This window comes from Gossypium raimondii, chromosome 10 (assembly GCF_025698545.1).
Source record: "Gossypium raimondii isolate GPD5lz chromosome 10, ASM2569854v1, whole genome shotgun sequence".
NCBI lineage: Eukaryota > Viridiplantae > Streptophyta > Magnoliopsida > Malvales > Malvaceae > Gossypium > Gossypium raimondii.
Genome location: NC_068574.1, coordinates 31522969 through 31549071, shown reverse-complemented (window position 1 = coordinate 31549071; position 26103 = coordinate 31522969). Strand labels below are relative to the sequence as shown.

Here is a 26103-nt window from a genome sequence, read left to right as displayed (position 1 = left end):
TTAATACCCCAAACATCGAATAATTCTACCTCAATATGTTGGTTCGAGGCATCTCATTTCTGTTGTTGACATTTTTGACCCTTTGACATCGATCACAACTCTTTACATAAGCATATGCATCTTTGAATAGTGTTGGCCAAAAGAATCTGGCTTGCAATACCTTGGCTGCAGTACGTATACCTCCAAAGTGTCCCCCACTCGGAGCTAAGTGACAATGGTATAAAATCTTATGTACTTCATTTTCTGCCACGCATCTCCTGATCATTTGATCTGCACACTTTTTAAACAAATACGGTTCTTCCCAGAAATAGTACTTTACATCGTGAAGAAACGTTTTCTTTTGATGATATGTCTTATCAATCGGCATCAAACAACAAGCTAAAAAGTTAGCAATATTAGCAAACCAAGGGGTATTATGGACATGATTTACCTTCAGTATGTGTTCATCTGGAAACGTCTCTCGAATTGGTATAAGAGGAGAGTTCCCTTCTTACGGCTCCAATCTAGACAAGTGGTCTGCTACTTGGTTTTCCACTCCCTTTCGATCTTGAATTTCTAGATCGACCTCTTGAAGTAAAAGTACCCATCGGATCAGTATCGGCTTAGCGTCTTTCTTGGCAAGTAAATACTTAATTCTCGAGTGGCCCGTATAAATAGTCACTTTAGTACCTACAAGATAAGATTGAAACTTGTCAAAAGCAAACACAATAGCAAGTAACTTTTTTTCTGTTACCATGTAATTCAGTTAAGCTCTTGCCAGAGTCTGACTCGCATAGTAGATGGGATGAAAAACTTTGTTCCTTTGTTGACCCATGACAGCTTCGATTGTGAAGTCACTAGCGTCACACATCAATTCAAATGGCAAATCCCAGTTTGGTGTGACTATTATGGGTGTCGAGACTAACCGACTCCTCAAATCGTTGAAAGCTCTTAAGCACTCCTCATCAAATTTAAAGGTCGTGTCCTTCTCCAATAATTTGCATAAGGGTTTAGCAACTTTGGAGAAGTCCTTGATGAATCTTTGATAGAAATTGGCGTGTCCCAAAAAGCTCCTAACACCCTTTACAGAAATTGGAGGTGGGAGTTTCTCAGTAACATCTACCTTTGCTTTATCTACCTCGATTTCATGTCTTGTTATCTGATGCCCTAGAACAATACCTTCTCGTACCATGAAATGACACTTTTCCCAGTTAAGTTCAAGGTTTGTTTCCTCGCATCGCCTTAGTACCTTGGCTAGATTGGCTAGGCAATCATCATATGTATCTCCGAATACTGAAAAATCATCCATAAAAACTTGCAAATATTTCTCAACCATGTCAGTAAAAATAGACATCATACATCTTTGAAATGTAGTAGGTGTATTACATAAACCAAATGGCATGCACCTAAATGCAAATGTATCATACGGACAGGTGAATGTTTTCTTCTGTTGATCTTCTGGTGCTACTGTAATCTGATTATACCCCAAGTATCCATCGAGAAAATGGTAATAGTCTCACCCTGCGAGTTTATCCAGCATCTAGTCTAAAAACGGCAAAGAAAAGTGATCTTTCTTAGTTGCCTTGTTTAGCTTCCGGTAATCGATGTAAACTCTCCATCCCGTAACCGTTCTAGTCAGTATCAACTCGTTATTCTCATTTTCAATGACCGTGATACCTTCTTTCTTTGGCACGCACTGGATCAGACTTACCCATGAACTATCTAAGATGGGGTAAATTATACCTGCATCTAACCACTTGATAATTTCTTTCTTGACTACGTCCTTCATGACGGGGTTCAGTCTTTGTTGTCCATCAATCGTCCCTTTTTCTCCATCTTCTAAGATAATTTTGTGCATGCATATGGATGGACTAATTCTACGAATATCGGCTATGGTCCATCCGATAGCCTTCTTGAATTATTTCAACACCAGGATGAGTTTCTCTTCTTGCTCAGTAGTTAATTCTTCTGAAACAATCACAGACAGAGTAGAAGAGTTACCTAAAATAAAAATATTTCAAATGTGAGGGAAGTACCTTCAGTTCTAATTTAGGTGGCTCCTCGATTGACGCTTTTGGTTGGGCATAATCCCTTTTTTTCTAACTCTAAAGATTCAAAGCGGGATTGCGGATTAAATCCTGTTTGATTAGTTTCTAACAAAGCTAAGTATTCATTCTTATCTTCATCATTTGGAGGATCTGATGTCAAAATTTGTTCCAATGGGTTCTTAACATAATTGAGTTCCTTCTCCACAATTAAATCTTGTAAATTGGACACTGCAGAACAATTATCAATTGTGTCAAGAAATCTCATGGACTTAAAAACTTTAAATGTTACCTGAGCTTCCTGAACACGTATAGTAAGCTCACCCTTCTGCACATCAATAAGGGTCCTTCCAGTTGCTAAGAATGGTCTTCCTAAGATGATTGGCACCTCTTTGTCTGTTTCAAAGTCTAGAATCACAAAGTCAGCAGGAAAGATAAATTTGTCTACACATACCAATACATCCTCAGTTTTTTCCTTCTGGATGTGCTAAGGATCGATTAGCTAATTGAAGTGTAACCACACCAACTTCACCTATCCCCAATTTCCTAATTATTGATATGGGCATCAAGTTGATGCTCACACCCAAGTCACATAGTGCCTTATCATAATATGTTGCTCCAATATTTCAAGGTATGGTAAAACATCTAGGATCCTTCAATTTTTGGGGTAGTTTGTCTTGAAAATATGCACTGTATTCCTTCGTTAGGGCTACTGTCTCAAATTCTCCAAGCCTTCATTTTTTAGACAGGATATCCTTCATGAATTTGATGTAGTTCTGCACTTGTTCAAGTGCTTCAATCAACGGGATGCTGATATGAAGTTGCTTGAGTACGTCTAGGAGCTTCTTGAATTGAATTTCCTGCTTCTGCTTCTTTATTGGAACTGGTTGATTCATTTTCTGAGGAAATTCTACATCTAACGGAGTTATTAGTTGATCAGAATTAGCTGGTTCAGAAGTTACCTTGTTGGATTTTACAGTCAATTTTCGGTGAAACTGGAATTTTAACACTCGGTTGAACTTCCTCTGAATCTTGAGCATTAGTTGGCTCCTTCTCAACTTCGACAGAATTGGGCTCTAAAGTCTTTCCACTCCTCAATGTTAACACTTTATAGTGCTCATTCTCTGGATTCCTCAGATTCTACGTATCACTAGGTAAAGCACCTTGTTGTCGATTTCTGAGTTCAGTTACAAGCTGGCCTATTTGATTCTCCAAATTCCTTGGAGAGGCATCACTTTTCACCATGTATGCCTTCAATAGATTCTCTAGGCTATTGGATGGTTCAGCTTGGGTTGGTTTCTAAGCTTGTTGGGAAAAACTAGGTGGCTGGGTTGATCTAGATTGGACATAATTATCACTGGTTCCTGCCCTTTTGTTACTCTAGGAGAAATTCAAGTGGTTTCGCCATGATGGGTTATAGAAATTGGATTGTAGCCCTTGCCTTCCTCGATTTTGGTTCTGGTTACCCATGTAATACATAGATTCTGTGTTCGATGGACATTCTTCAAACAAATGTCCTTCCCCAAAATAAATACAGGCTACATTTTCAAATTGATTTAGTGGTTGTGCTGCAAAACTATTACACCTATTAGTAGTAAGATTTTTTAGCATTGAGGATATTAATGATACTTGAGATGCGAGTAAAGTAAGAGCGTCTATTTCATGTATTCCAGCGACTCATCTTCCTGACGCTGCTCGATTGGTTTGCCATTGATAATTTTTGCTAGCAATCCTCTCAATGATTTCATAAGCCTCATTATAAGACTTAGAAAGGAGAGCACCATTAGTAGAAGCGTCCACTACCATCCTCGTGTGAACATTGAGACCATTATAAAATGTATCAAGTTGTATGCAATGTGGGATTCTATGATGAGGACACTTCCATAATAATTCTTTGTACCTTTCCCATGCCTCATACAATGATTCATCATCCATTTGTTGTAAAACAGTGATCTAGTTCCTCAACTTAGCATTCTTGCTAGGTGGGAAATACTGCATAAGAAATTTTTCTGCTAACTCTTGCCATGTCGAAATTGAGTTTGGCGGTAATGAGCTCAACCAAGCTTAAGCTCTGTCCCTTAGTGAATATGGGAACATCTTCAATCGTAATACATCTTCGGGTACTCCGGCTAACTTGAAAGAATCGCTCACCTCCATAAACAGTCTTAAGTGTAGGTGGGGATCTTCGGTAGGCATTCCACTAAATTGGCCCACTGTCTGAAGCATCTGGAACATGACTGGCTTCAACTCGAACTGTTGTGCCCCAACTTCGAGTCTCCTAATACCCGGATTAAGATCATGAAATACTGGGATGGCATACTGTCTCAAATCTCTATCCCTATCATCAGCAATAAGGATAGGATTTTGAGTAAGTTTTACTCCGTTTCCTTGATTCAGATTTTCGAAGCTCATCTCTTCAGTCCTTTTCTGACTTGCTTGTCTTCTTCGCTGTCGAAAAGTTCGTTCAATCTCAGGGTCTACAGGGAGTAAATTGATGATTCGGTCAATACTCATAAACACCTGAAATAATCACAGAAAAATTAACTAAGTTAAAATTTGAACAGAAAAATAAACCAAAGTGCAAAACTAACAACTTCACAAACAATGACTTTTTTAAAACACAGTCCCCGACAATGGCGCCAAAAACTTAGAATGACGGAAATGTGCAAGTGTACACAATCGTAACAAGTAATAAAGTGACAAGTAAATGTCGAGTTATCGTACCCATAGGGACTGTAAAAAGAATTATTTATGAATGCTATTTAAAACACTTTGGTGAAGAAAATACTTTTTTGAAGAGGGTGATTAAAACTAAGATTTTAAACTAAGTAAACTAAATAAATAAATCTCAAATGCACAATTTCAAAATACGATTTTAATCAAGATGACATAATTGTGTTAGATTAATTACATTTCTTAACTTAGAATTATTAAACTCATGTTTATATTGTTACGAATAAGTTCACGACAATCGGTAATTTGTTAACTTATGAACATACTCACCTACCAAAATCCATTTATCTCTTGACTATATCCCTATGTCAATTCAACCGATTAAACAAATCTTAATAGGCAAATATGTTATTAGCATACATACTTATTAAATCGAAATAATCTCAAAAGTTCGCTCAATCTCGTGGTCTACAGGAGTAAATTGATGATTCGGTCAATACTCATAAACACCTGAAATAATCACAGAAAAATTAACTAAGTTAAAATTTGAACAGAAAAATAAACCAAAGTGCAAAACTAACAACTTCACAAACAATGACTTTTTTAAAACACAGTCCCCGACAATGGCGCCAAAAACTTAGAATGACGGAAATGTGCAAGTGTACACAATCGTAACAAGTAATAAAGTGACAAGTAAATGTCGAGTTATCGTACCCATAGGGACTGTAAAAAGAATTATTTATGAATGCTATTTAAAACACTTTGGTGAAGAAAAATACTTTTTTTGAAGAGGGTGATTAAAAACTAAGATTTTAAACTAAGTAAACTAAATAAATAAATCTCAAATGCACAATTTCAAAATACGATTTTAATCAAGATGACATAATTGTGTTAGATTAATTACATTTCTTAACTTAGAATTATTAAACTCATGTTTATATTGTTACGAATAAGTTCACGACAATCGGTAATTTGCTAACTTATGAACATACTCACCTACCAAAATCCATTTATCTCTTGACTATATCCCTATGTCAATTCAACCGATTAAACAAATCTTAATAGGCAAATATGTTATTGCGCATACATACTTATTAAATCGAAATAATCTCTTGTACATATCCCTATGTCAATTCAAACAATTAACTCGATTTAATAAGCACATAAAAGACTATGTAGGTAACAAAGTATCCTTACCTTGAAACAGTTTAATCACAATAATCTTGCAAGTTATGCAAGGCAAATGTGCTACCGTCTCAAATTCTCCAAGCCTTCATTTTTTAGACAGGATATCCTTCATGAATTTGATGTAGTTCTACACTTGTTCAAGTGCTTCAACCAATGGGATGTTGATATGAAGTTGCTTGAGTACGTCTAGGAGCTTCTTGAATTGAATTTCCTACTTCTGCTTCTTTATTGGAACTGGTTGATTCATTTTCTGTGGCAATTCTACATCTAACGGAGTTATTAGTTGATCAGAATTAGCTGGTTCAGAAGTTACCTTGTTGGATTTTATAGATTCAATTTTTGGTGAAACTGGAATTTTAACACTCGATTGAACTTCCTCTGAATCTTGAGCGTCAGTTGGCTCCTTCTCAACTTCGACGGAATTGGGCTCTAAAGTCTTTCCACTCCTCAATGTTAACGCTTTATAGTGCTCCTTCTCTGGATTCTTCAGATTCTACGTATCACTAGGTAAAGCACCTTGTTGTCGATTTCTGAGTTCAGTTACAAGCTGGCCTACTTGATTCTCCAAATTCCTTGGAGAGGCATCACTTTTCACCATGTATGCCTTCAATAGATTCTCTAGGCTATTTGATGGTTCAGCTTGGGTTGGTTTCTAAGCTTGTTGGGAAAAACTAGGTGGCTGGGTTGATCTAGATTGGACATAATTGTCACTGGTTCCTGCCCTTTTGTTACTCTAGGAGAAATTCAAGTGATTTCGCCATGATGGGTTATAGAAATTGGATTGTGGCCCTTGCCTTCCTCGATTTTGGTTCTGGTTACCCATGTAATACATAGATTCTATGTTCGATGGACATTCTTCAAACAAATGTCCTTCCCCAAAATAAATACAGGCCACATTTTCAAATTGATTCAGTGGTTGTGCTGCAAAACTATTACACCTATTAGTAGTAAGATTTTTTAACATTGAGGATATTGATGATACTTGAGATGCGAGTAAAGTAAGAGCGTCTACTTCATGTATTCCAGCGACTCATCTTCCTGACGCTGCTCGATTGGTTTGCCATTGATAATTTTTGCTAGCAATCCTCTCAATGATTTCATAAGCCTCATTATAAGACTTAGAAAGGAGAGCACCATTAGTAGAAGCGTCCACTACCATCCTCGTGTGAGCATTGAGACCATTATAAAATGTATCAAGTTGTATGCAATGTGGGATTCTATGATGAGGACAATTCCATAATAATTCTTTGTACCTTTCCCATGCCTCATACAATGATTCATCATCCATTTGTTGTAAAATGTGATCTAGTTCCTCAACTTAGCATTCTTCTTTGGGTGGGAAATCTTGCATAAGAAATTTTTCTCGCTAACTCTTGCCATGTCGAAATTGAGTTTGGCGGTAATGAGCTCAACCAAGCTTAAGCTCATCCCTTAGTGAATATGGGAACATCTTCAATCGTAATACATCTTGGTACTCGGCTAACTTGAAAGAATCGCTCACCTCCATAAATGTCTTAAGTGTAGGTGGGGATCTTGGTGAGCATTCCACTAAATTGGCCCACCGTCAAGCATCCGGAACATGACCGCTTCAACTCGAATCACAGCCCCAATTTGAGTCTCCTAATACCCGGATTAAGATCATGAAATACTGGGATGGCATACTGTCTCAAATCTCTATCCCTATCATCAGCAATAAGGATAGGATTTTGAGTAAGGTTTACTCCGTTTCCTTGATTCAGATTTTCGAAGCTCATCTCTTCAGTCCTTTTCTGACTTGCTTGTCTTCTTCGCTGTCGAAAAGTTCGTTCAATCTCAAGGTCTACAGGGAGTAAATTGATGATTCGGTCAATACTCATAAACACCTGAAATAATCACAGAAAAATTAACTAAGTTAAAATTTGAACAGAAAAATAAACCAAAGTGCAAAACTAACAACTTCACAAACAATGACTTTTTAAAACACAGGTCCCAACAATGGCGCCAAAACTTAGAATGACGGAAATGTGCAAGTGTACACAATCGTAACAAGTAATAAAGTGACAAGTAAATGTCGAGTTATCGTACCCATAGGGACTGTAAAAAGAATTATTTATGAATGCTATTTAAAACACTTTGGTGAAGAAAAATACTTTTTTTGAAGAGGGTGATTAAAAACTAAGATTTTAAACTAAGTAAACTAAATAAATAAATCTCAAATGCACGATTTCAAAATACAATTTTAATCAAGATGACATAATTGTGTTAGATTAATTACATTTCTTAACTTAGAATTATTAAACTCATGTTTATATTGTTACGAATAAGTTCACGACAATCGGTAATTTGCTAACTTATGAACATACTCACCTACCAAAATCCATTTATCTCTTGACTATATCCCTATGTCAATTCAACCGATTAAACAAATCTTAATAGGCAAATATGTTATTACGCATACATACTTATTAAATCGAAATAATCTCTTGTACATATCCTATGTCAATTCAAACAATTAACTCGATTTAATAAGCACATAAAAGACTATGTAGGTAACAAAGTATCCTTACCTTGAAACAGTTTAATCACAATAATCTTGCAAGTTATGCAAGGCAAATGTGCTACCGTCTCAAATTCTCCAAGCCTTCATTTTTTAGACAGGATATCCTTCATGAATTTGATGTAGTTCTACACTTGTTCAAGTGCTTCAACCAATGGGATGTTGATATGAAGTTGCTTGAGTACGTCTAGGAGCTTCTTGAATTGAATTTCCTACTTCTGCTTCTTTATTGGAACTGGTTGATTCATTTTCTGTGGCAATTCTACATCTAACGGAGTTATTAGTTGATCAGAATTAGCTGGTTCAGAAGTTACCTTGTTGGATTTTATAGATTCAATTTTTGGTGAAACTGGAATTTTAACACTCGATTGAACTTCCTCTGAATCTTGAGCGTCAGTTGGCTCCTTCTCAACTTCGACGGAATTGGGCTCTAAAGTCTTTCCACTCCTCAATGTTAACGCTTTATAGTGCTCCTTCTCTGGATTCCTCAGATTCTACGTATCACTAGGTAAAGCACCTTGTTGTCGATTTCTGAGTTCAGTTACAAGCTGGCCTACTTGATTCTCCAAATTCCTTGGAGAGGCATCACTTTTCACCATGTATGCCTTCAATAGATTCTCTAGGCTATTGGATGGTTCAGCTTGGGTTGGTTTCTAAGCTTGTTGGGAAAAACTAGGTGGCTGGGTTGATCTAGATTAGACATAATTGTCACTGGTTCCTGCCCTTTTGTTACTCTAGGAGAAATTCAAGTGATTTCGCCATGATGGGTTATAGAAATTGGATTGTAGCCCTTGCCTTCCTCGATTTTGGTTCTGGTTACCCATGTAATACATAGATTCTGTGTTCGATGGACATTCTTCAAACAAATGTCCTTCCCCAAAATAAATACAGGCCACATTTTCAAATTGATTCAGTGGTTGTGCTGCAAAACTATTACACCTATTAGTAGTAAGATTTTTTAACATTGAGGATATTGATGATACTTGAGATGCGAGTAAAGTAAGAGCGTCTACTTCATGTATTCCAGTGACTCATCTTCCTGACGCTGCTCGATTGGTTTGCCATTGATAATTTTTGCTAGCAATCCTCTCAATGATTTCATAAGCCTCATTATAAGACTTAGAAAGGAGAGCACCATTAGTAGAAGCGTCCACTACCATCCTCGTGTGAGCATTGAGACCATTATAAAATGTATCAAGTTGTATGCAATGTGGGATTCTATGATGAGGACACTTCCATAATAATTCTTTGTACCTTTCCCATGCCTCATACAATGACTCATCATCCATTTGTTGTAAAACAGTGATCTAGTTCCTCAACTTAGCATTCTTGCTAGGTGGGAAATACTGCATAAGAAATTTTTCTGCTAACTCTTGCCATGTCGAAATTGAGTTTGGCGGTAATGAGCTCAACCAAGCTTAAGCTCTGTCCCTTAGTGAATATGGGGACATCTTTAATCGTAATACATCTTCGGGTACTCCAGCTAACTTGAAAGAATCGCTCACCTCCATAAACAGTCTTAAGTGTAGGTGGGGATCTTCGGTAGGCATTCCACTAAATTGGCCCACTGTCTGAAGCATCTGGAACATGACTGGCTTCAACTCGAACTGTTGTGCCCCAATTTTGAGTCTCCTAATACCCGGATTAAGATCATGAAATACTGGGATGGCATACTATCTCAAATCTCTATCCCTATCATCAGCAATAAGGATAGGATTTTGAGTAAGGTTTACTCCGTTTCCTTGATTCAGAGTTTCGAAGTTCATCTCTTGAGTCCTTCTCTGACTTGCTTGTCTTCTTCGCTGTCGAAAAGTTCGTTCAATCTCAGGGTCTACAGGGAGTAAATTGATGATTCAGTCAATACTCATAAACACCTGAAGTAATCACAAAAAAATTAACTAAGTTAAAATTTGAACAGAAAAATAAACCAAAGTGCAAAACTAACAACTTCACAAACAATGACTTTTTTAAAACACAGTCCCCGACAATGGCGCCAAAAACTTAGAATGACGGAAATGTGCAAGTGTACACAATCGCAACAAGTAATAAAGTGACAAGTAAAGGTCGAGTTATCGTACCCATAGGGACTGTAAAAAGAATTATTTATGAATGCTATTTAAAACACTTTGGTGAAGAAAAATACTTTTTTTGAAGAGGGTGATTAAAAAGTAAGATTTTAAACTAAGTAAACTAAATAAATAAATCTCAAATGCACGGTTTTAAAATACGATTTTAATCAAGATGACATAATTGTGTTAGATTAATTACATTTCTTAACTTAGAATTATTAAACTCATGTTTATATTGTTACGAATAAGTTCACGACAACTCGGTAATTTGCTAACTTATGAACATACTCACCTACCAAAATCCATTTATCTCTTGACTATATCCCTATGTCAATTCAACCGATTAAACAAATCTTAATAGGCAAATATGTTATTGCGCATACATACTTATTAAATCGAAATAATCTCTTGTACATATCCCGATGTCAATTCAAACAATTAACTCGATTTAATAAGCACATAAAAGACTATGTAGGTAACAAAGTATCCTTACCTTGAAACAGTTTAATCACAATAATCTTGCAAGTTATGCAAGGCAAATGTATCGTCAGGTAAGGATATTGACGATACATTTTCCTTGAAACGGTATCTTGAAACGGTACAATGCAAGTTAAACACAATGCAAGGCAAATGTATCGTCCATTAATTATTGTGATTAAACTAACAATTGTAATGGTCCATTAATTATTGTGATTAAATACAATACTTAATTATTTAAAGCGATTAAGTATTGTGTCCATTAATTACAATTTCAATCCTTTTAAATAATTAATTCATTAGTTACCTAACAATTGTAATGCAAGAATAACTTAGTCATGATTTTACTTAATCAAGCATCTTACTGGGGCCTATAACAACATAAACACAATTTCAATAATTTTAACAAACGAAATGCAATCAACCTAACACGAATTAAATTCAAGCTAATTTGATTAAATTAACCATTAAAATAACATAAATATTCATAGATATGTTCAAAATAACAACAACAGAAATTAAAGAGATCGGGAACAAGAATCAAATCCGATGTTTTCCCGTGGCTTGACTAGTTGCTCCATTCTTCCTTCTCCGTTGTCCTCGTCAACCAAGGCTGTTATGAACACCTAATTGTTGCTCCAAATAGCTGATGAATGCCCCTTTCCCAAGAGTAGAAATCGGCAAGAGAGCATGGGAATTTTGAAATTGGAAAGAAGAGAGAAAGTAGATAGAAGAGAGGAAATATGTGAATGCTTGGGGTGTGTTTTTCAAATAACCAGCCTAAGGGGGTTTTTATAGTTGAGGAGGACTACTAAAAATATCTAAAATTATCAGCCAAAGAGCCCTCCCTTGGCCAGCCACACATGTGGCAAGGTTGATAGTTTCAACTTTGCTAATTTAGGCGTGAGGCAAATCTATAAAGCCACCAATTGGGGAGGGGTTTGAATGCAACTTGAACAAGTCTTCAAGGGACTCTTTTCAAGCTTAAATAATCAGCTAATAAGATGATTTGGGTCAGCTCTTGGGATAGTTTTTGGGCTGTCCATTTCTTGGTCGGTTCGGTTCACTTGGTTTAGTTCAACTAGACCACTTTTTCATAAGTAATTAATAATTTATTAACCCAAGTTAAATTTGATATAAATTAAAATTAATTATATTATGAATTAATACATATAATTTTGGACCGTCTTAGGCTAAAATTTAGTTCGTCTCGATACTTCAAATTGCTCTCAGTTTTGTGCTTCTAGTAGTTTCAGCCGAGCCATTTTTCGCCCTCTGTGCAAATCTGTCGAAATTAACCAAAATTCATCAAAATTAATTATAAAATTAACTAAAATTCAACATTTTCATATTTTAAGTGCACTTTAGTTATTTTGTAAAAATTAATTATTTTTTCGACAAGAATTTTATCAAAATTGTATGATTTGAAGTTAAAAAAGGTATGGAAAATGTGTAAAATTTCATGTTTCCAGCCATCTACACTGTCTCAGATTCAAATATTTCTACAACATTAGATACTTCAAACTCTTATGATTTGTAAATATATGACATTTTTCACCGAACAAATGGTGTCGCCAAATTTTCAACGCAAACACAATAGCTGCCAACTCTAAATCATATGTCGGACAATTCTTTTCATGTGGCTTTAACTATTTGGAAGCATAAGCTATCACTTTGTCTTCCAACATTAAAACATCCTAAACCATTTAAAGATGCAACGCTGAAAATCACAAACTCTTTACCCAATTCAGGCTGAACCAGAACTGGAGCCTCGGTCAATAATGCTTTCAACTGATTGAAACTTTGCTAACATTTCTTAGACCATTCAAATTTCACATAATTCTATAAAAGTCGTGTCATCGGTGTAGCTATCATCGAGAACCTTTTGATAAATCTTCGGTAATAACCAACTAATCCTAGAAAACTTCTAACTTTAGATATGTTTCTCGGTGGTTTCCAGTCAACAAGTACTGAAATTTTACTCGGATCAACTTTGATGCCATCAATTGGTACTACATGTCCTAGAAAACCAATTTCTCAGAGCCAAAACTCACATTTGCTAAATTTAGCAAAAAGTTATTTATGTAGCAGAGTTTGCAACACAATTCGCAAATGTTCAGCATGCTCGGACTCATCTCATGAATATATCAAAATGTTATCAATAAATACCACAACAAATCTGTCTAAATACTATTTGAAGATTCTGTTCATCAAATCCATAAATACTACAGGTGCATTAGTTAAACCAAATGACATCACAAGAAATTCATAGTGTCCATACCAGGTTTTGAATGCGATTTTCGATACATCCGCATCTTTATCTCGTAGCTGATAGTAGCCAGAACGAAGATCAATCTTGGAAAATACTGTGACACCTTTCAACTGATCAAACAGATCATCAATACGAGGCAGTAGATATCTGTTCTTGATTGTAACCTTGTTGAGCTGACAGTAATTAATACACAATCTCATCGATCCATCATTTTTCTTAGCAAACAGACCTGGTGCACTCTAATGTGAGAAACTGGGTCAAGCAAAACCCTTATATGTCAATTCTTGTATCTGTTCTTTCAACTTTTTCAACTCAGTAGGAGCCATTCTGTAATGTCATGTCGATATCGGTGATGTCCCCATTACCACTTATACTATCTAATTCAATACGAAGCGTCTCACCGTTCTAACATTTCAATACAATAAGCTTTCATCTACAGTTTACAACAACGTTATGTAGAGTTAGCCAATCCATGCCCAAAATCACATCAAATTCATCAAACGATAATAGAATCAAATCAGCCGAAAAACTGTAACCCCAAGTCATCAAATGATAGTTCTTGCAAACTTTATCAACTAGCACATACTGACCTAGGGGGTTCGATACTTTAACCATGAATTAGTAGACTCAACAGGTAAATTCTTACTAGATACTAAATTTGTGCAAACATACGAATGGGTTGATCCATGATCAATCAAAGTAGTAACATCAGTATCAAAAATTGATAAAGTACCAGTAATAACATCTGGTGCAGAAGCTTCCTCTAGTGTGTGAATAGCATAAGCTCTAGCTGGTGCTCGTGTCTCGGATCTCATGGTATAGTCTTTTGTTACACCACAACTATCACTCACATTTCTAGGATTGTGAGGTGGTCTACCTCTCACAGTAGTGTTGCTCAGTCTCATAATCAGAGTCTTTTCTTTCTTGGATTTCTCTAGGCAATCTCTAAGATAGTGGTCGAATGAAATACACCTAAATCATGCTCCGGTCTTCAGTCGACACTCACCATAATATGGTCTTTTATAGTGCTTGAACTTGGGTCTAACATCTTTGACACTACCCATACTCACTACAGATGTAGCTTGAGGTTTTGGATTTGAGCGCCAATTACCTCTATCTCTACTTGAATACCCCACTGAAGCTATGACATGGTTGTGATATTCTTTTTATCTCTTTGATGCTTACTAATATGACTTCCCAGTCGATCTCTTTCTCAAATCTCTAGCTTCAAAATCAACATGTCTTTTCTCTTTACTCAGCTCCTCGGCTTTGTGAGATCGATCAACTAAGACAACAGATTCTTTTAGCTAAAGAGTTCTGACTAGAAGCTTTATGTCTTCATTTAACCCTTCCTCAAGTCTCTTACACATAGCAGTCTCGGTTGGAATACATTTATGAGCATATTTGCTTAGTCTGACAAATTCTAGCTCATACTCTGACACAGTCATACGACCTTGTTTGAGCTCAAGAAATTCCTTACGTTTCTAATCCAGAAATCTGTAAATAATTTATTTCTTTTGGAACTCAGTTTGAAATAATTCCCAAGTGATCTGCTCTCTCAGCACAAAAAAATCAACGTATTCCAACACTGATAAGCTGAATCTTTTAACAAGGATACTGCACATTTAACACATTCAGCTAGTGAACAAGATAGTTGGTTGAAAACCCAGATTGTGTTCTCTAACCAGAATTATGCTATCTCTTCAGCCCCGTACTTACGAATCTTATCAATTGGCAGCTTATTAACTCGTATAGGTTCCAAACCATAAGGAATAATGGGGACCGATTGGGGAATAAGAGGGGGTGGAGGTTGTTAAGTAGCCAGTTTCATTTGTAGAAACTTGGTAAACCATTCGTTCATCATCTAGAAGAAGGCTTCATTAGCCTATTCTCCCCGGCCCTTAGATATGGGCCTTGTACCGCTCGATACTACTCCGTGAATGGAGGCTTGAGCGTTACTCTCAACTCTATCAGAGTCAACTCGGTTGGATGTCATTGTTATAAGAAAGCATGTTTTAAAATGGTTAGGAGATATCACACTATGATAGTTTATATAATGGCATGTATAGCTAGACCTACACAGGCTATGTTCAGTCCGAGAATCGACTAAACTGTAGCTGTAACAACCCATTTTTAGTGAAATCAGAATAGTGGTTTTGAGACCATAAATTTGAAGTCAAAAAATTTATTTTATTGTTATTTTATTTCCTACAACATGATAGTAGTATAGTATAAAAATTTCGATAAGAAATTTTACTGTTTATATGCTCAATTTGATAAAAAAAACTAAATCGCGTAAAATGCAAAAGTTGAGTTCTAGTGGCTAAAGTATTAAATAGCTATAGAACCTTAAAGTATGAGTCCTTATATGATAATTAGGCCATTAATGTTGATAGTGGATGTACATGGCTTGGCATTTGTGTAATTTTCAAAGTTTTTAAAGGTTAATTAAGTAATTAAGTAATTAATGATAAAAACAAATGAAATAAAACAAACTATCATCTTCCATTATCACCACCAACCGAATTTAGAAGAAAATAAGAAGCCATTGGAGACCTAGGTTCGACCAACCTTAATTTTCCAAAAGGTAAGTGGATTTTTTCCCATTTTTAATGATTTCTACATTTTCGAGATCGTTGTAGGTTAATCTAGCTAGCTCGAGGACTAATTTGTGAAACTGTTAAAATATTAGGGTATTGCCATTGTTGAATATACATGATTTTTGAAGTTTGATGATAGAAAATGGATGGTTGTTGTTAGATAAACAACTTTTGTAAAGGGATTTTTGGTGAAATTGTCAAATAGGGATTAAATAGAAAAATAGAAAAATATTACATGGTAAAATTGTGAAGTAAATGAAATATAGGGCATGCTAGGGACCTAATTATTATTCTACCATAGTGGATTGTGGTGGAATTTCATGAATTTCCATTTTTATGAGTTAGGGACTAAATTGTAAAGAATTAAAAGTATAAGGGCAAAATAGTAATTTTCCAAAATATGATTTTGGGCTAAATTGAATGAGTTATATATTAAATTGAGTTAAATTTATCCGTAGGTCAAGTCAGACCTCGTACAGATTTAGATCAAGGCAAAGAGAAAGTCTCAAATTAATTGCCGTAGTGTCTACGTATACTTGTCGAGGTAAGTTCGTGTGACTAAGTTATGAATATATGTTTTATTTTGAAATATGCATAAATTTTAAATTTTGCTATATGTATACACGGTTGTATATCCAACGATGTACGGTTACCGAGCCCCGTTTGAATATTAGGAATCTGAAGGATACAAATGACATTTCATTAGGGTTTACATGATTCAGGTACTGGTTTTGAACATCCTACTGATGGCTAAGGTCCTACATGTGTGGCGGATACTCCACAGCTCGTGTGAGCAGCATCGTGTAGCTACATTCTGGCCCACACTCGTGTGAGCATACCAATTTACAACTCGTGTGAGAATACAAATTTACAGCTCATGAGAGCATATCGATCTACAACTCAAGTGAGCATACCAATTCACAGTTTGTATGAGCATACATGTACAGTTTTGATGGATTACAATTATATGAGTTAGCACACTATGTATGAGTTATCCCGAGTATCCAACAGTATCCTAAATGGTTTAGCGGGCAATATTCTGATACAAATTGGTAAGAGTTCGATACAGACTATTACAGGCATATATATGAATTACATGGAAATGTTGTTACATGTTATATGGAAAATGGAATTTGATGATACATGTATATAAAATTAATCATTTGATGTCCTCATCCATGATTATTGGTTTATATATGTATTTACATGGCTAACATGGTTGATGTATATGTGCTTAGGCCTTTGGCCAAATTATGTTGGGATATGATATGTTTAATTACCTATTATGTGACTAAATGGTAAGTTTATTCTATATTATACGAAATTACTAAGCTTAAATGCTTACTCTGTGTTATTTATGTGTTTTATAGTGAATCGGAAGCTGGTTTAGGTTGGAAGCTTGTTGGAGCTATATCACACTATCCATCGGCTCTTTTGGTACATTTGGTTGTTTAATTTTGGTTATAATGGCATGCATAGGCATTTTGGTTAATGTTGGCCATTTATTTTGGTTGTTGCTTTGGCCATTTAACTTGGTTTCTGATTTGGCACTTTGTTGATGAAATGGTATAGATTGGTATGTTTATAAGTAGTTTAAAAACGGTTGGTGATATGCTTGATATGGTTGAATGATGGAAGATGAAATGATAGTTGAATGTGCATATTGTATAAGTCTTAAAACTTGTTGTGAATTGGTACTTTGATATGCATGATCTAATTAGGTATTTGATGCTAGTTATAGAATGGCATTTTGGTTCGAAATGGTTGTGTTTTGATAAGTAAATTATATGGTATGTATTTATCCGAATATGCATACAAGTTAGTTGATTATTTGGTCAAATTGAATACATGGTTAGACATGTTTATATATTGTCATTTGAGGTGTTGAAGGGAATATTGGTGGTATGATCTTATACCATATGTTTATGGCTTGTTTATGCTTGATTTGGATGCCTTGTAAATATATGCAATGTTAATTGTAGGTACATGCCTAATTGGGTAAGAAAAATGGCTTGTAAAATGACCTATTTTCGTCCAACGGGCAGAGACACAAACGTGTGTCTCAGCTGTGTGTGACACACGACTGTGTGTCCCTTGTAGTTTTCAAAGGGTTGCAAGTCAAGCTGTTACACAACTTAGCACACGGCCTGGCACACGAGCGTGTGAGGTTACTTCAAAGGGTACATGGCTTGGTACACGGGCATGTGGCTTGGTCGTGTGACCAAGTCACTGAGTTACACAGGCACGGGCATAGGCTGGGACACAACCGTGTGTCCCTAATTCAAATGCCGACACGGCCTGAAACATGGGCGTGTCTCCTGCCATGTGACCCCTACAGTGTTAAAAAATTTCACTATTAATTGAAAAATTCTCTGAGTTTCCAATTTAGTCTGGACTTGTTTCTAATGCATATTTAGGGCCTCGAGGGCTCGTATAAGAAACAATATGCATGATTTGACTTGGTTTTAATATGTTTATTGTTATGATATGAAATGTTTGAAATTTCTATTCGTTTGAATTGTAAACTCTGGTAATGCTCCATAACCCTGTTTTGGTGACGGATACAGGTTAGGGATGTTACAGTAGCTCTGATACCAATAAACATAATACCCTTAACCCGTATCTATCACTGAAATAGGGTTACAAAGCATTACCAGAGCTTTTAAATCATATGAACACATATTTATAAACATTTCATATCATATCAATAAACATATTAAAAGCAAGTGAAAACATACATATTATCCCATATAGGAGCCCTCAAGGCCCTAAATACGCGTTAGAAACAAGTCAAGACTAAATCGGAAACTCAGAGAATTTTTTAGAAAACATTGAAATTTTTCAACACTGTAGAGATCACACGGGACATATGGTCGTGTCCCAGCTTGTGTTTGTGCCCGTGTATCTCACTGACTTGGGTCGCACGGCCAAGCCATGTCCGTGTGCCAAGCCGTGTACCCTTCGAAGTAACCCCACACGCTTGTGTGCCAGGCCGTGTGCTAGGCCGTGTAACAGCCTGACTTACAACCCTTTAAAAGCTATAGGAGACAAACGACCATGTCACACACGGCTGAGACACACACCCGTGTCTCTGCCCGTGTGGACGAAAATAGGTCATTTTACAAGCCATTTTTCTCACCCAACATGGCATATACCTACAACCAAAATTGCACATATACACAAGCCATAACAAGGCATCAAAATCTTGCATAAACAAGTCATATACATATGGTATAATATCATACAACCAATATGCCCTTAGGCACATCAAATGACAATATGTAAAGATGTCTAACTATGTAATCTAATTGACCCAAAATGATCAACTAACTTCCAACTAGATTTACTTCAACACATACCATAAAATCTACTCACTAAAACATAACAAATTGTACTAAACATGCCATTCAACTACAAAGTACTAATACACAACATTTCCAACAAGTTACAAACCATATATAATATGCATATTCAAACGATACTTTCATCTTCCATAATTCAAGCATATCAAGTCAAACATCATCCATATAAGGGTAATATTTACATGCCAAAACTAAATTCATTTAAACACCAAAATACCATAACTCAAGCCAAACCAAATGGCCATTTCAACATTCAAAACACATGGCCAACATTAGCCAAAATACATATAATGTCATGTCACACGATGCTACATGATGCTGCTCACACAAGTTGTGGAGTATCCACAACACATGCCAGACCTTAGCCATCGGTAGGACATTCAGGCCAGCACCTGAATCATGTAAACCCTAATGACATGTCATTTGTATCCTACGAATTCTTAAGCTTCAAACGGGGCTCGGTAACGGTTGTACGTCATTGGATATGCAATCGGTATATACGTGTAGCAATTAAAAACACAAGTATATTTCAATTGGATGCATATATACAAAATTTAATTACAGGAACTTACCTCGATGAGTATACGTAGATACAAAGGCAATTAATATGAGACTTTCTTTTTGCCCTGATCTAAAGCTATACGAGGTTTTCTTGATCTATACGGATAAATTTAATTCAATTCAATATGCATTTTATTCAATTTAACCCAAAATCATATTTTGGCAAAATTACCATTTTACCCTTATACTTTTCATTTATTTACAATATAGTCCCTAGCTCAAAAATGGTAATTCATGAAATTCCATCGCAACCCACTATGGCCGAATACCAACTGGATCCCTTGAAAGCCTTATATTTAATTTATTTCACAATTTTTCCATGTAAAATTTTTATTTTTCAATTTAATCCCTATTTGACAATTTCATCAAAAATCTCTTTACAAAAGTTGTTTATCTATAAACAACTATCCATTTTCTATCATCAAACATCAAAACTCATGTATATTCATTAATGGTAAAATGCTAATAGTTTATCAGTTTCACAAATTAGTCCCCGGGCTAGCTAGGTTAAGCTACAACGATCCCGAAAACGTAGAAATCAATAAAAATGGGATAAAAATGCATACCCAATCAAGCAAACAAGGTGGCCGAACCCTAGCTCAACAATGGCTTCTTTTTTCTTCTAAATTCCGTTGATGATGAAGAATATTGATGATGGTTTTGTTTTATTTTATTAATATTATCATTATTTTACAATTTAATTAATTAACTTTAAAAATTAATCAAAATTTGAATAATGCCAAACCATCACATTCCACTATCTTCATTAATGGTCTAATTACCATATAAAAACCCTTACTTCAGGTTCTATAGCTATTCAATACTTTTAACTACTAAAACTTAACTTTTGTAATTTACGCGATTTTATCCTTTTTATCAAAATGAAAATGTAAATGGTAAAATTTCTTAACGAAATTTTTATACGGTATTACTATCATGCTGTAAGAAATAAAATAATAAAATAAATTTTTTGACTTCGGATTTGTGGTCCTGAAACCACTTTTTCGATTTCACAGAAAACAGACTGTTACATGTGCATATAAAGAACTCACCCACTCACATGGTTGTGATGACATGATTATGTTTTAATTAATGTTTTTTAAAATTATAAATGTGATCATAAGGTCTGTTATACTATTTCTGACCTATGAACTTGCTATGCTCAATTGAAGCTTATGCGTGTCATTTTCTTGTTTCCTTATAGATATTGTTTTGTGGAACCAGACGATTAGATCAGCTTGGAGATCACACTATCCAGCCACCCTGTTGGTAGACTTTGAAATCATTACCATTCATTTTTGTGGCATGTAATAGGAGTGTTTGATATATGTATATATGTGTTTATGAAAGTATATATGTTTTGTGTTTATACAAGTTATGTATAAGTGTTTGACCGATAAATGGTAAGGTTGTTCATGGTTTATAAATGAAAACTTGAATGTGGATTGTGTGTGATATATGATTAAATGAGATGAAATGTTGATATGTGGTAATTTGTTATAGAAGGAATGATTTGTGATAGTTTGCTTGGATGTTGTGGTAATATGGTTGGATATGGAATTTGGATGTCATGAATATGATACTTGTATTAGTTCTTTTGTTGGTAAATGCATTAGTGAATGTGATTTGGTTCATGAAAATTAGTTGATGAAAGAAATGGTGGCATTTGACACTTCACATGAAATTGTTTAGGCAAGCTTGAATTTGATAGAAAATGAAATTGAGTTTTAGGGTTGAATGTTGTATGTGATGGTGCCTTATGGCATATTGGTTAGAATTAGGCAAGTGTCATATTTTGGTATGATTTTGATGTGTTTTGAATTGATTTAATGAATGGCTATTGGTATTCTTGGGATTTAAGTGAACCATTGTTGTATGTATTGCATTTCAAGTACAATTTAGCATACACGGGTTGTCACACGACCGTGTGTCACACATGGGTAAGTGACATGATCATGTGCTCTGTTTGATTTTGGTGACTGTAGGTACACACAACCACAGCTTGTTACACGGTCGTGTAACCCTTTTATACCTGACATTAGTTTGTTGCATGGTTTGGGGGCTGTGTGATATTACACCACACGACCTCAGCCTGTCACATGGCCTAGTTATACAGTCATGTGACCTCTGTTTTCTATTTTTACCCTTCTTTTATGTTATGTTTTGAATTAGTCCCTGCTTGTTCCTAAATTGATCCCAGAGCTTTGTAGGCTTGATTGAAGCCTCGTTTTTGTATGAATAACATGCATATTAAATGATTATTTATTTATAATTATTTTAAAAGTAGATTTTGAATTGAAATTGTATGTTCTTGTCCTATTAATTTTTATACCGTCTCGTAACCCTAATCTAACGATAGAGATGGGTGAGGGGTGTTAAATTTAGTGGTATAAGAGCTACAATTTAGTCAATTTTCAGATTGAATGTAACACTCCAAACTCGATCTTTAAGGAGGATCCAAGAATGTTGTGTCACTACTTTAAAATCATTATCTTTAAAGTTATTTCTGGCACAAACTAATTAATCTATAGTGTAAGTTGTTATGAAATATAAACCAACTATAGTACAGGACTACATAAAATACTACATTTTAAAAAGAAAACATAAATACCTCACTGGAATTTCATTAGAATCAAACTTTCATGAATATTATTTCAAATACAAGATTCATTATTCAAAATTAAACATCTTGACATCACCCCCATGTCATGCATAATACAAAACACTAGAAATCTTTAAACAACAATTGTCCTCTGGCATAGTCCACAAAAATTCCTTTACTTCAACAATAAGCCCGAGAAGGAAAAGTAACTAAGTAAGTTTAAAGAACTTTGTGAGTTCCTGAAGAAAGCATTACAATAGTTATCAAATATTCAAACAAATTCTTTCAAACTCAAACACAATTTCACAGTTCACCAGTTGGCGAGTACCGATCACAGACAGACTATACACCAATCTACTATTCCTTTAGCATATACATTATGCTTATACAACCATGTAAATAACCTTCTTCAAATTTGGATAAAATGGTTTAGTTTCTGGTCTGGGCGTATGGGCGTATACATCTAGGGTTGAATACTAGCTTGAAAACATTTAGAGAGTTTTCAATGAAATGGTCATTCCCCTGATGATTATATCAGATGTTCCATGTATTTTCTAGAAGATGAGGCCTATAACTAGTGGTTGACATTAGTAGTTGTGGTACCGAGAGACAGGGTTAATTGGGATTTCTTCAAATCCAAGTTTAGAAAGAAATATGTCAACAAATGATACCTGTACAGGAAAAAGAAATAATTCTTAAATTAAAATAGAAAAATAAATCTATAGCTGAATAGGAGCGAGAGTTTGTGCAACTTAGCAAATATGCTCGTGAAATTGGATCGACTGAGGAAGAAATATGTTTTCAGTTTGAAGATGGGCTAAATGATGAGATTAAAATGCTGGTTAGCGCGATAGAACAGTAAGAATTTAGTGTTATCTGATCGAGCACAAAAGATGTAAGAAATTTACGACAAAAAGAAACAAAATGAAAGAAAAGCTCAGGATTTCGGTAAACAGAGTTCATCCAGACCATTTTCAGCTCTGCTATAAAAGAAATCTAGGGAAGCTTTTAATCGATTTACTTCACCATCTGGGTTCTTAGGTAGAAATAAATCAAGGCAGAATGATTCTAGATTTCAGTCTATGTCGGTAGTGTCTGTAATTCTCCTAGACTTGTGTGTGACCATTGTGGAAAATTACATGCTGGTGAATGCATGACCAAGTTAGGTGCATGTTTCAGATGCAGATCGACAGATCATTTCATGAGAAATTACCCGAAAAAAGTGGAAGACACTGATGAGTTAAGTTTAAAACAATTGCCTACACCTCAGAAAGGTAGAGGTCCTGGTCAAAGCAATAATACTAGAGCTAATCATAGTGGGATCAAAGATACAATTGTTAGATCTGAAGCTAGAGCACATGCTCAAGTGTATGACATATGAGCTAAGGGGAAACCACTGCACCTGGTGTTATTTCTGGTACATTCTATCTTTTTGATGTTATTATGTATGCATTGATTGACCCTAGGTCAACTCACTCATATATTTGCACTGGATTAGTAACAGATAAGAATTTACCTATTAAGTCAGTTGAGTTTGTTGTCCAAGTTACAAATCCACTAGGTTAGAGTGTGATAGTTAACTTAATATGTCGAAAGTGACTGCTGAGAATAGAAAGTTGTGACTTTCCTGTTAATATGATGTTGTTACCATTTTAAAAAGTTGATATCATTCTGGGAATGTATTGGTTGACGTTACATTATGCGGTGGTAAGCGTTTCAGATTGATCTGAGATGCTAGACTAGTGAGATTATTATAGTTGAGTTTGATAGATCAATGTTGTGTGTAAATAATTAATGTAATCGTGCAAGTGTACACGTTATTCAAGTAATAAAGTGATAAGTATGTATCATCTCCACAATGATAAAAAATTGGTAAGAAATTGATTAAGTTATTATAATCCTATTAACTATGCTAAATAATAGGAAATACTTTTAAACTGAATAAGAAATTGGTATAATGAATTAAAGTAATTTAAAGCTAAAAATAGAAAAATGTAATGGCAAATAAAATGTAATGGCAAATTATAGAGAAAAGCAAGAGCAATTTTGTTGTTGAATGAACAGGGCTGGAATTATTCAGGCGAAATGTTCATTTAAAAATAATGTCATGGCAAAATATTGTCTAATCAACGGATTAGAGAATTACTATTGTAACTTGCCTCATTCGATAGCTAGATTTAAGGTAGAAATCTAAGTTACTGTATGTCTACAGAACTTTAGATTAATAACTGCAATGAACAATCTTCTCTTCACAATTTGCAGCATCTATGTCTAGAGTGCTACAAGTATTTTTTTCGAATATTTGCTTGCATAACACGGTTCTAGATCCAATATATTTAACCTTTTCAGAATTAAAAATACATCTATGAACACATCATACAATCAACTATGTCTTGAGCTTGCATGCATGTATTAAAAATATACATAAATTGAATGAAACAGTGATATAGGAAATTTCAAATCATGAACATTAAAATGATAAACATACACCCAAGTAATTCCAATCCATAAAAGATTTAGTTCATGGGTGGAAAAGTAAACATCGAATTTAAATCATTCATCAACATTTTAAAGAAGTTTGAATCACAAAAATCAAGAAAACTAAAGGCAGAACAACAGGATTTCTCACCACACTCTAGCTTCTCTTCTATCTTTTGATCGTTCGTGAATCCAAGATAGATGTCTCTTTCCCTTTTTCACGTCTGTATTCTGCTCTCTGTAGCTGCTACCCTTCTTTCTCTGAAATTCTCCAATAGAGTGTTTTCTTTGTGCAGAGAGAGGATTGCTGTCATCAGTCTCTTTCTTACGCAAATTCTCCTCTCTTTTCTTCTTATCTCTCTTTCTTTTATTGGGTAGATCTGTCCTACCTCAGCACATATTTTTCATTCCTCTTTTTAGGTTGGCTTTTCTAGTACATGTCCAGCTGGCTGAGAGTGACATGGAATGAGTGCTGAGTCATTTTCCTAGAATTTACATGGCTATTCTTTTGGCAATCAGTCTTGCCAATTTCCACAGTAGTGCTTCACTTCCCTTATTTTCCCTTTTTATCTTCTTGCTCATCCTACACCTGCATTCACATAAAACCACACCTTTCCTCCCCAAGTGATAAAAGTAACAAATAATTTTCAATGTAGTGCAATCCAAGATTTTTTATGCAATGTTCTAAATTTATCCTAAAAATGTAGATGTATTCACTAACTTCAAACAATCAAATAGTGATATTAAAGTTGTTTTAGCATTCTCTACGCAAAAATTGATTCGAAAAGGCTGTGAAGTATGTTTGGCTTATATACTTGATTCTTGAGAACTGGCATCAAAGATTGATCAGGTACCAATTATTAGTGAGTTTATTGATATGTTTCTTAAAGAATTATTGGGATTACCGCCTGAGCGTGAAGTTGAGTTTGTGATTGATTTGATCCCTGGGTTTGCTCCGATATCAATCACACTGTATTGAATGGAACCAACTAAATTGAAAGAACTTAAAGCACAGTTGCAAAAGTTGTCAGATAGTGGTTTTATTTGGCCAAGTGTATCTCCTTAGGGTGCACCTGTGGTGTTTATGAAAAAGAAAGAAGGGTTGATGAGACTTTGTATTGATTATAGACAATTGAATAAAGTTACTATAAAGAATAAATATCCCTTGCCCCATAATGATGATTTATTTGACCATTTGAAAGGTGCAACAATGTTTTCGAAAATAGATCTTAGATCCGATTATTATTAAGTACGAGTTAAA

At 35.1% G+C, this 26103-nt stretch overlaps 3 non-coding genes across 3 annotated transcripts; all 3 read left to right on the top strand.

Annotated features, from left to right (window-relative positions):
* Nucleotides 1-3885: 3885 nt before the first annotated feature.
* LOC128034221 (small nucleolar RNA R71) lies at nt 3886-3992 on the top strand. The gene has a single exon (XR_008190352.1). It is a non-coding gene; the product is annotated as a small nucleolar RNA R71 (small nucleolar RNA).
* A 3107-nt stretch (nt 3993-7099) lies between these two features.
* On the top strand, nt 7100-7205 carry LOC128034310 (small nucleolar RNA R71). Its single transcript, XR_008190439.1, has one exon. It is a non-coding gene; the product is annotated as a small nucleolar RNA R71 (small nucleolar RNA).
* Nucleotides 7206-9636: 2431 nt separating this feature from the next.
* On the top strand, nt 9637-9743 carry LOC128034243 (small nucleolar RNA R71). The gene has a single exon (XR_008190373.1). It is a non-coding gene; the product is annotated as a small nucleolar RNA R71 (small nucleolar RNA).
* Nucleotides 9744-26103: the final 16360 nt, after the last annotated feature.